The sequence below is a fragment of the Mus caroli genome, unplaced genomic scaffold (assembly GCF_978045245.1).
Source record: "Mus caroli unplaced genomic scaffold, Mus_caroli_1 scaffold_6, whole genome shotgun sequence".
In the NCBI taxonomy this organism is placed as follows: Eukaryota; Metazoa; Chordata; class Mammalia; order Rodentia; family Muridae; genus Mus; species Mus caroli.
Window position 1 is genome coordinate 78,880,778 of NW_028227261.1, and position 12,100 is coordinate 78,892,877.

The 12,100-nt window shown below is 34.9% G+C and overlaps 1 protein-coding gene across 23 annotated transcripts in view; it reads left to right on the plus strand.

Moving 5' to 3' along the window:
• Ptprd (protein tyrosine phosphatase receptor type D) overlaps positions 1-12,100 on the plus strand; it is a 2,287,128-nt gene that overhangs the window by 1,430,831 nt on the left and 844,197 nt on the right. For all 23 annotated transcript variants that reach the window (XM_085839214.1, XM_085839210.1, XM_085839224.1 and 20 more), the window contains exon 9: positions 7,328-7,386. The gene's annotated coding sequence lies outside the window, so the exon portion shown is untranslated. The remainder of the gene's footprint in view (positions 1-7,327; positions 7,387-12,100) is intronic.

Sequence of the window (12,100 nt, forward strand, 5' to 3'; positions counted from 1 at the left end):
AGAGACTATGGGAGCCTCCTCCATCCCAGGTCTCTGGCTCATCCCAGTGATGCCTCCCACATTGACTTCCATTCTCTCTCTCAGCCATCTCATGTGCCCCCTTCTCTGCTCCCCAATACCTGATCCCAACCCAGTTCCCCCCATTCTTTCCCAATCAGTTCCCTCCCTCCATTCACCATGATGTCTATCTTATTGTAGGGAATTAAATATTCTGTTTTCTAATCCAATGTGTTAAACAACTTTGTTGTTGTTGCACTGGGATTGTTAATATTGACAGATTTTTTTGTTGTTGTTTGTTTTGTTTGTTTGTTTTTTGTTTTTTTTTTTTTTTTTTGGAGACAGAGTTTTTCTGTGTATTCCTGGCTGTCCTGGAACTCACTCTGTAGACCAGGCTGGTCTCGAACTCAGAAATCTGCCTGCCTCTGCCTCCCATGTGCCATGTGCGAGGATTAAAGGCATGTACCACCATGCCCAGCTGACAGTTATTTTCCAGGAATGTTTATTAATTCCTGCTATTTTCTTGTGGTGTTGTTTTCTTAGTCATAGGCATCTAGAATTAGGGTTTTTTTAATAGTGTTTCTAAGTGACAATGTCTGGTTTAGTTGTTTTGTTATTTATTTAGTATTATACCAACCTTTTGTGTTATGAACCAGGTGAAGAGTGGTTGGCATTCAATCTTGGGGCCACTCTAGTTTTTTTTTTGTGAATATCTAAAGTGGATACAACTTTGGTTTGTGAAATGGGAAAACAAGGTGGAAGAGGAGGTGTGGGGATGTATATATAACATTAAAGCTTTGAAACTGTAAAGTAGTAACCAACTACACTATAAGTTTTATAAAATTTATACTTAAACATATATAAATATAATTTTCAAGGAGTTGTTCCATGATAGTGTACAATATCCTAATTTGATAACCCATACTAGTACATAAAAACTCCATATGAATGAGTTATCTCTTTTTGAGTTGTTGGGCACATGGGTCACATAGACTCCCAATAATTACAGGCTATTGCCAATACATCTGCCTAACCTCTAGAAGTGAATGGTAAGAACATACTGCTGAAGACACATATATTTGAGTTCTAGAACATGGATAAATAAAGGTGATATTTATCTAGAAGCTTCACCACTATCGGCTCATGATGGTGGTAGGTACTACACACATTGACAGATAATAAAACTAACTTTCAATATCTCATGTCTATGAAGACCAGAAGCCACAAGAATGATGGCATGAGAAGAAAGGCCACTGGTACAAGAGTGAAATGAATGTTATGGACATAACCAACTACTTTAGGACTGGATTAGTGCTCCCATACTGGTGAATATTCAGAAAACAAAAGACAGTACATTTCAATTCTAAATCAGATATTCATATAACACTCATGTCTACAAAGCTCATAGATCTTTTTCACAAGATGGATGGAAAGGTGGTGAGAATCAGAGGTCACTGATAAGTTAATGGAAACAGTATTTCGTGAACACAACAGTGCAAATGCACAATGAACTCCAAGAATTTGTGACAACACGCATAAGACCTTTACAAGCTGCAACCAGACAATATATCAGCATAGAGTGGAAAGTAGGCGAACTCATCTTTAGTTTGGTAGCTATTAGCATTTGATAGCTTCTGGGAGGATGATCCAATTATTTTTACTGATGTGACTATTAGTAGGTTGATAATTCATGAGGACAAACACCAGTATTACCTTAGCAATACAAACTGGACCTGGTAGAAAAAGAAGAGGAAAAAGAAGAAATGTCAGAGGTAGAAAGAAAGAGATGGGAAGATGAGACAAGAAATAAGGAGAAGAGTTAGGGCTGATTATGTTCAAAATATACTATACTACATTCTCCAAGAATTAATAACTATATTGTCCCTCCCAAGTAAAAGGAAAGAAGGGGAAAAGGATGGAGAGGGACATCTTCTGTGAGATGGAGACTTAACAATTTTGCAAGGTATTACCTTTCAGTTGTTTCTTTTCTTTTCTTGAAACTTTTTCTATCTAATATTTAAGGTAATACAAGGGGTCACCTTTATACTCAAATCTCTGAAACTGTGAAGATATTAAGTAAAGAAAATATGCACAAGCAAATCTAAATAAAAGGCACTGAAAGCTTCCTAATGAAATGTCTTTACTCTGTAATTTTAACTACTTTAAAAGGTCATAGTGGCTGTGCTAATGTAAAATGTGCTTTAAACTCACATGTTGTTTTGACAATCCAAAAGGGTTTTGATACATAGAAATATGGTTAGCAGTAGAAATAAACTCTAGGAAATAACTTTTTTCTAGCATAAGAAAGAGGCAAAAACATTACACTACAATAAAACAAATATCATCATTTGCATTTACATAACTTTCTTCAGATGTAAAGTAATTTAATTATTACATTTTTAATATTAATCATGAATCACTAATCAAACATGGAATTTATAGATTGTAACAGGAAATATTGTATAAGGTAGATACAACTATACTGACAAATACAAAATATTTTATGTATCAGAATATGAAGTATAAATTATTTCATTTACTCCCTTTAGGAAAATGACAACAAAATGTATTGAATGAAATGCTATAACATACACACCCATATTTCTTTCAGGCTGCGGGGAATTAAGTTTAAAATCAAGTGTATAGCAATGACTTCAAAACTTTCTATGTGCACATTTGAATACTATAAGCATTGTCCTGGCTTGATTTTATTTCTGAGTGGACAGGTTGCCCTGAATGTGACAAATTTTTCCTCCTTCATTTGCAATTATCAATCAGAGCATTTTGTTTTCTTTTTTTAATATTGAGAAAAATATAGCATTTTTCTCAATATTAAAAAAAGAAAACAAAATGCTGATTATTAATAAGACTTCATTTTGTTGTCAGAAAAAAGCCAGTTGACCTAAACATTAATCATAAATTTAGAAGGATCAGACTTTTTATGTTCCTGGTAAGTGTAAAAAATGCTATTGTGTCTTCTAGCTGACAAACAAGATATTGAACAGATTTTCATACTCTGAAACGAAAGTTAGCTCTTGAAATGGTAATCTCATATACATGACCAGACAGTGGTCTGAATAGTCAGGTGATCAGAAAGATCTCCAGGACATTCAGGTGACAGAATAATGGTCAGGACTGTTAGGTGACCAGAATGATGGTTATGACAGTCAACTGACAGAAAGATTTACGGGACAGTCAAGTGACATGAATGACGGTCCTGTGACAGAAAATGGTCAGGACAGTCAGGTGATAAAAATGATGATTAGAATAGTCAGGAAGGGTACTAAAGGAAGTAGAAAGTTGGGTAATTTTTCTACTATTGTCTACATTGTGTACAATATTTAAGAAAAAGAATGGAAAAATTACTGATTTTATCTCAAGATTCATGGTGACTTGGCTCCATATTTCTGGGCATGTACACTCTGATGGCAGGATATGTGGCTGAAGCTGTCACTCATGGTGACCAGGAAGCAGAAGAAAATATGCTTACAAGACATAAATTTTGATTTTATATATATATATATATATATATATATATATATATATATATATGACCCATTGATAGCATACATAATACTACCTTTATTCTGGAGAATGTGTGTGTGTCACTGTGTTTGTCCCTATATATGATATTTGTATAATATGTGTGTGTATGTATGTATATATATATATATATATATATATATATATATATATATATATATTTAAAACGTGTGTGCATTTTCAGAGATAATTAACATTGCCCACATTCATCACATACATTCACTATACACACATCAGCCACAAACATGTCCATACCCATGAAAACATACACACAAATATATGCTTTACTAATTTCCTATATGTTTCATAAAATAACTGCATAGACCATCAAGTCTGAACTTTATAAATGAAATAGAAATTTTTAAAATAATATCAGACAGAGGGGCTAAGTCATGTTGTTGACAACATGGTGACCATAGTTTACAATAATTACATGTTTTATAAAGAACTACAAAAATGAATTCATGAGAATACAGAAATATTAATTACACAGATTTCATCACTACATGGATTACATATAGTGAAATAACACAGTATCTCATGAGTATATACTATCATGATGAGTCACTTAGAAACTAAGGTCATAGAATGGTTTATGATGGTCCGAGGAGCAGAATGGTTTCCTAAATGCCCATGGAAAACCATGAGGAGTTTGCTCCATCTGACAAATTGGAACTGAACTTAAATATCACTAAAGAGAGACATGCTTCACCAAGACAAATTACATATTAATGGAATGGAACTGCACAATAGGTAGATTAAAATATCACAAACTCTAGACTAAAGTCTCTATTCAAAGCTGTGAAACACAGTTTGAGGATTTGATATTCCACATCAGAAGGATGTGGGGATAGAAGAGCATTAGGAGTGTTAAGTGCACAGGGTGCAGCTGCCTGCTAGGCATTACTTCCAGTACTCCACAGCTTATAGGAACAATGATTATTGTCAATATTCAACGAGCCTTTCAAAATATTTGATGGAGAGAATTTGAATGTACCGAATGGAGAAAGAAAATAATGAGTCGAGGGTGACAGATACAACTACCTTGATCTGATCATTACACATAAGATGTATGTGTCAAAATGTCACCCTGTATCCTTTGAATATGGTAAATACTGTTAATGGAACATATATGTCTGTATGTAATTATGTTTGAAAAAAAAGAAAGGCAGCTGCATATCTGTATTTCAAAGTATCATCTTCATTGCTAAGAAAGGAAATAGGGAAATGATCAACTCTTCTAGATTTTCCTCACTTACACAGGGCTGAAAAAGGAAGCACGCCTTCAAAATTATTTTACCAAACAAAACAATATATGCAGGAAGTAGAAAAAAAATGTAGAAACTGGTAAGTTTGGCCTTCATCAAGATCTTTCCAGTGTGGCCTCAAACAGGTTGTTGCCTAAAAGTCAGTGGATGGAATATTTTGTGACTATAAGAGGAAGTGAGTAAAAGAATGACAGAAATAAATTTGTGGTGACTTTATGACTTATTATTGATAATGTTAGTCAGATATCTATTTTTAATCTAAACTTCAAAAGCCATTGCATTGTAATATGTGAAGAACTCAGTCTTGGGCTTTGTGATTGGTTATTGCTTTGAAAAGGGAAGAAAGTTACCTTTCATGTCCTCTTTGTTGGCACAAAATCCCCAGTAGAGGTTTGAGAACATTTGAAATCATACTGCAGCCATGAGCTTTGATGGGTTCTGACTGGCTTGCCGCACGGTTACCTTCTGGCACAGGGCTCGAAAACAGAAGCCTATGAACACAGCTTTGAAAGATTGTTTTTGAAGCTACCTTTTACCTTGAGTGCCTTAGTAAAATTAGATTATACCTTGAGGCATTTAACCAGAGGGATCTTGATGCCAGTACCAAAAGAAACACTTTCTGTCTCCAGTAGAAGTAATTATTTCTAGTTCAATATTACCTATGGAAAATTTGGAGGATATTTTAATAAATATAATGCACTAGTTATTGAAACAATATAGACTGGTTTCAAAATATAATGCTGCTGTGTCAAAAAGTCAGATATAACCTAGAATGAGACAATAATAGTCACTGTGTAGAGTACCATAGACTGCGTTCCAACAAAGGCCACTAAAGAAATCCATTTAGTCTAGGTAGGTAAAATGCTGTAAACATCCAACATATTAACTTAAAGAGCAGAAACACAATTGTCACTTACATTGTTAGAGTCTGCTTCAATCCAACACAACTCAAAACTAGGTCAATGTAGAAAAGAAAAATTATTATAATCAAGCTGCTACTGATCTCTCAGGGATGCAGAACAGATTCGGGTGCTGAAATGCAACACCACTACACCCCACCCTGGAGCCAAAATGTTACAGAGCATTTGAGCTCCAAAACCACAAACATATGTACCAAGTTACAGTTACATTTTTGTACCAATCAGGTTCAAGGATAAAGGGCGTTCCCACGGCTATTTCCCTATGTGGTACACTACCCTGTTCTCAGTGGTTGGTTTATTCCCCTGCAGCAGGGAGACTTGCTTAGCATTCATGTCTCAAGTTGCCAAGCTGAATGTCAGTTACCCACATACATGTCCCTCTCTGCCAAGCAGGATATCAGTTACCCAAGGAAGTCTTGGGAACTTAAACTTTATTTGACCCCTATTCAAAATGGAAATTTTACTCAAAATCCTTCAGTTTGGTTCTTTCTTACAAGATAAAACTTTGGGGGACCTCATAACAGAAATAACCTGTTTGCTAAAGTACCTTTTAGATTTTTAGATTTTTAGATTTTTTTTTTTAGATTTTTCTCTCCTCTAGGTTCTCAGGAAGCTACCATGTGGATGGGATCACAGAATGAAGGGTCATATATACTCTACTGTGACAAGCACAACCACACACTGGCATCTAACTACAAAATGTAGCAGGTTTAGGGACAGCAGGCAGGAAACGAGAAGCAATCTGATAAAGAGCCAGGTAGCGTTGTGACACAATGAAATGTGGTGTGAGTTAAAGGAAAGCACACTGAGTTGATGAAGCCTGAGTCATCTCGTAGAACCATGGAGATAAGATGACAGAATGTCACACAGCAGCTGTCTGCATAAAGGGGCAACTTTCTGGGGACTGAAGGGGGAATAAATGTTGCACATTTTAAAGGATGAAGAAGAAATCTCTTTGAAAACAAAATTAACAGGAGTCAATAGATTAGACTTAAAGCCTATTTAAGGATTCTGTTGGGGAATTAAGACAATGACTTTTCATGCACCTTACAGGTATGGCTTTTTAAAAATTTATGAGATGGTTTTACAAGATGGATTGCTTTAAGATTTGGAATTATTCCTTACAGATTAGCCCTAGAAATTAGTAGAAAAGACAATGGTTTCTTTTAGGTTATTTTGTTTGCAAGTTATTTCCCAAAAAATCATTGGAGAATATGTTATATAAAGGCCAAAAGTTGGATATTTGGAAAGGCATGCAATCTTACAAAACAATAAGCTAAGATATTTAGATATTTACTGGACTTAATGAAGGAAATATTGCAAGAAAACTATGTAGCCATGTTGTTGAACATGGTGGTCTCAATTCAACATTCTAAGAAGATTCAATCTTACAATTTTACAAATCTACACACATTCCCATGTTATTTTAAGTGTTCACTATTTTTTTCAAAATTTGATTTATGAAATTGCTGTCAATTCCTTACCATCTTGTTTTCCACTTCTGTCTTAATCATTGCACAAAAGAAGACAAAAATATATCTTGAAAGTGATTTAACACTAAGAATTTTAACAGTGGTTGTTTTCTGAATTTCTGGCTAGGTGTTCAACATTCTGAGGCCAGGAACTGTTTCTGAAACACTCTACAGAGCTCATAGATGGTGAGTCCATAGCACATCTTAACCTGATCTTGTTTAAAATTTAGTGAACTTGATGAAATATATTTTAGAAGAAAACCATGAGGTCATGGTGTGTTGAGCTTGATGATCTTAATTCACCATTTTAAGAAAAGTAAATTTGACTGCTTTGTAGCCTATTGCCAAAATCACAGCTCTCCATGCTGCTTTAAGTATTCACTATATCCATAAAATCCCTCAAGAGATATTTTCAGTTCTGAATAGCAGGCTATATTAGGCACAAATGTGGAAGAAATATAACAATGGGTTAAATATTTTAATTGGAGTGGCAGATGACTATAGATTTAAATGTTAGTTGAGTTTAGTGTCTGCTGATAAAAAATTATTAGCCCTTGGCAATAGTCTAGCCTACTTAGTTTATTTTGGTTCTTGTGAAAGCCAAGAAGCTATTGATTGTTAATGAGGGAATAAAGTGAGAAAACAGATTAGCAAATAAATTAGCAAATGTTAAAATCTAATTTCTGTTAAAAAATAATAGGCTGTCCTGTGATGTGTTGATGTGTTGGGTTTTCATCTCTCAAGTAATAATCTATGCTTACAATGCAGCATTGCCACTTTACACATTCTATCACAATAGTTTTGTTTAAGTGCTACATCAGAAACTCTTCTTTCACCTTTACAAGTCAGTAATATATTTCCAGTTTTTAAAAAAAAATCAGATGATTCTTTGAAAAAGTGATTTACACATTCTTTTTTATCTTTTGGCTACGAATTTAAATATTATCACTAAGTGGTAAACAGGTAATGAATTCCTAAGTAATCTCATTGGTTTGAATTAACATTTCTTCATAGACTTTCTAAAGTTGGTCAAGTTTTAAAGTACATAAAAGTCTACATTATTTTAGAAACTGCTATTGCAGTGTCACTGTTTGCCTTGTTTCCTGGTTTTGTGTTTCTTATGACTTTAAGGAAAAGGATAGAAAAAGGCCTTCCCTATATCCATGTACAATGGAAGTCAAGCATGATGAAAATTAAACAAGAGAGATGTAGTCCTTTTATCTCAGGATTTTATCCTGTTTCCTCTTTGGTCCTCATCATTTTATTTACATGGAGTAAGACTCAAATCAACTCCCCACAATATCTGGATACCATGAGGAATGCTTATGATATTCATAATCATGAAACATTGTATACAATCATTTTCCATTTACCTGAGTACATTATGTTACAGAAATCATTGAGAACACACACACACACACACACACACACACACACACAAAAGTTTTTCAGAATCCTGGGCACTTATTGCCACAGAACTAATCATTCAAGTGATGTTCCTATTTTCTTTCTGAGTGGTTTCTGAATAACCTAGGGCTTTTAAGATTCATTTCAAATATACTTTGTTTTGACATTTATATTCTGAAGGGGAATTTTTATAAATGTAGACCAGGTCTTGCTGGACATCTCCTCCACCTCTACTCTTATCAGTCAGCTCTGATGGGTGGCTGGACATCTATGAAGTAGAGAGAGTACTAGTACCAACCTCAGTGACTATGGGAAAGATTTAATGATCCATGTGTGAAAAATGTTGCACAACACTTACTGTCCTGTAAGGTGCTTGCACTTGTACTGTAGGCGTCATCTTATCATTTTTACTACAGCCTGAAGCACCAGAAAACCAACTGCCACTTAGAGGCAGGCACACTTGGAAGTGAAAATAAACAAAACGTCTTAATTCATCTTCTAAAAATGAAACAAATACAAAAACATAGAATAGCAAGTACATGCACCAGAAAGAAAACGACTACTTGTCCAGTTCAATTCTTTTCCTCATCTACCTGGCTTTCTAGAATGGGATAACAACAAAGTAATAACATGGCCTTCCTATCATCAAGTAAAGAAAGTAGAACAAACATCCAAACAAATAATATTGATAGTGCATTGAGGCCTTAGTGGGCACTACAAACAAAGCACAAGCCTTTCCACGTCATCTTATCCTTCTGTAACAATCACAAAGGTGTTAGAAACAAAGGTCTTTCACAACTAAATAATTAGGGCAAGAATCCCAGCCCAAACTCTAACCCTTCCCTTCTGCCAAAAATTGAACTTTAAGACAGCCCCAAGAGTGATGTTTAAATATTCATTTTACATGACAATATCTTTCTTATGGTTTTTAAAACAGCTGTCTTTTCTGCTCAACACTGTATAATTCTGCCTTCTCCATACTGTCCACAAAAATAACAAGTCATGTTGGTAAAGGGTTGGATGAAACCAATACTAGTATATCTAAGGCAACCTTTGTAAAGAGTATTTTACCGGTCTTTTCTTCCATGTGTCTGACATCATAAGCTCACACCTAATGTTGTATTGAATTAGACAGTCTTCTTTTCTGGTAGCATGTGAATGTATTACATCAGTCTTCAATGCTAGAAATGCAGTCATCTAAACCTTAATAATAAAAATCTTCTTATTCTTGCCAAGAAAGTGACAGTTATTTTATTTACAAATATCCTTACTGCTTGAAATAACGTACTGGCTGGTTTTGAGTCAATTTGACACAAGCTAGAGTCATCAGAGAGGAAGGAGCCCCAGTTGAGGAAATGCCTTTATGAGATCCAGCCGTAAGACATTTTTCCAATTAGTGGTCTATGGGAGAGGGCCCACCTCTTTGTGGGTGGTGCCATCCTTGTGCTGTTGGCCCTGGCTTCTGTAAGAAAGCAGACTGTACAAGCCAGGGAAAGCAAGCCAGGGAAGCAACACCCCTCTATGGCTTCTGCAGAGGCTACTACTTCTAGGATCCTGCCCTGCTTGAGTTCCTGTCCTGACCTTTGTTGATGAACAGCAATGTGGAACTATAAGCTGAAAAATATTCTTTCTCCCAGAATTGTTTTTGGTCATGGTATTTCATTGTACCATTAGAAACTGTCCCTATATAATATACTTAAACATTATTTTCTTTTTTACTTATATGTATATGTATGCATACATGTGCACATACACTGCATGTGTGTTGATACCATAGAAGACCAGAAGAGGGCTTTGGGTAATCCCAAAGAGATAGAATTACAGTTGTTTGTAATTCTTCATATGCAGGTCCTTTGAAAGAGCTGCAAATTGCTCTTAATTGCATAGCCATCTCTCTAGTGCCCTTAAGCTTAGTTTTGATAATGTATTATATGTCTGAAGCTCATTATATACAAGCTGTATTGACTCTTTATAGAACATTTCTGAAGTACACAATTTAATTATCTCCATGTTAAAATGGATGACTTAAAAATAAAGAAATCTAAATATCTCCCCAGTGCCTCAGAGTTGTAGTATCAGAAATCAAACCCAAGTTGAAATCTGGAGGGAGCAATTGAAAACATTATTTCAAGATGATTTTCAGCTGCTTTGAATTAACAGGGCTACAGATAGAGGTTCACAGCATTTAGTTGTAGGACCACTGGCCAATTTGGGTCAATTTGTTTAAATGAGCTTTTGTTTTCATGTAACTATCAGTGTCAGTTTTCATAATGTGATCATGTTCTTGCTGGCCAGACATTGCTACAATGTCCAATTTGGAAATGCACAAGGCTGAGAAGGGAAGATGACAACCCTGCTGTATTTGTAGCCAAGGGTTTAGCTCATTTGAACAAGCTTAATCTAATTTGTTATAATAATAGCCATTTAGTGTATATTACAAGGTACACATTTTAATATGGACCAGTGTCTACTTTTTTTTACACACACTGTAGATGGCTTTTATAATCTTCGTGACTCCTTAGAAATGTCATCAATTGAGTAAAGCAGAAATAACAAGGTTAAATTGTGTGTTTTGGAGGCTTGCTCCTAAAGTTCTGATTAGTGTATTTTGGAAACATAAACCATATTGGATAAAGCATCTTACTACATGAGCCTGATCTCTATTATTTTCTGTAAAGTATAATTAACAGTATACATAGCAAGGACACATTCAACTCTCTATAGAGATCTTTGATTACAGTGCTAGATTTACAATTCAATGTAAAGGATAACTTAATTTAATTAAGAAAAGGTTAATTGGATATCCAGACTATTGTGGTCAGAAGAAGAAATATCAGTGGGATGTTCTCTGAATATTTCTGCTTGAGAGAGCTGCATTTGTTTATTCAAGGGTAAGAACAAAAAGTTTTGCACTATTTGTGTGTCATTTAAAAGAGACTACTGAAGTAAGTTACTAGCAATTTGATTTATAGTCAGCAGTATTATCTAATGGTTTGTCTAGAGGCTAGGCTAGCCTGCATCTTTGCTGTAACAAAATTCTTCAAATAATCAACTTAAAAATAGAAAGTGTTTGTTTGGCATAGAGTCTTGGAGATTATCATCTATGGTGGCTTATCCTGTGGCTTTGGGCCTAGTATGGCACCGAAAATCAAAGTAAAAAAAAAGTAGAAAAATCTAGTATTACATAATCCTGTTCAAAGGGATAAAATACCCACAAGTATCTAACCTCCTCCTACTAGGCTTCATTCTTCAGCTATACCACTCCTGTGAATAAACCCAGAAGATGCTCCAACATGTAATAAGGACACATGCTCCACTATGTTCATAGAGGCTTTATTTATAATAGCCAGAAGCCAGAAAGAACCCAGATGTCCCTCAACAGAGGAATGGGTACAGAAAATGTGGTATATTTGCACAATGGAGTACTACTCAACTATTAAAAACAATGACTTCATGAAATTTTTAGGCAAATGTATGGAACTAGAAAATATCA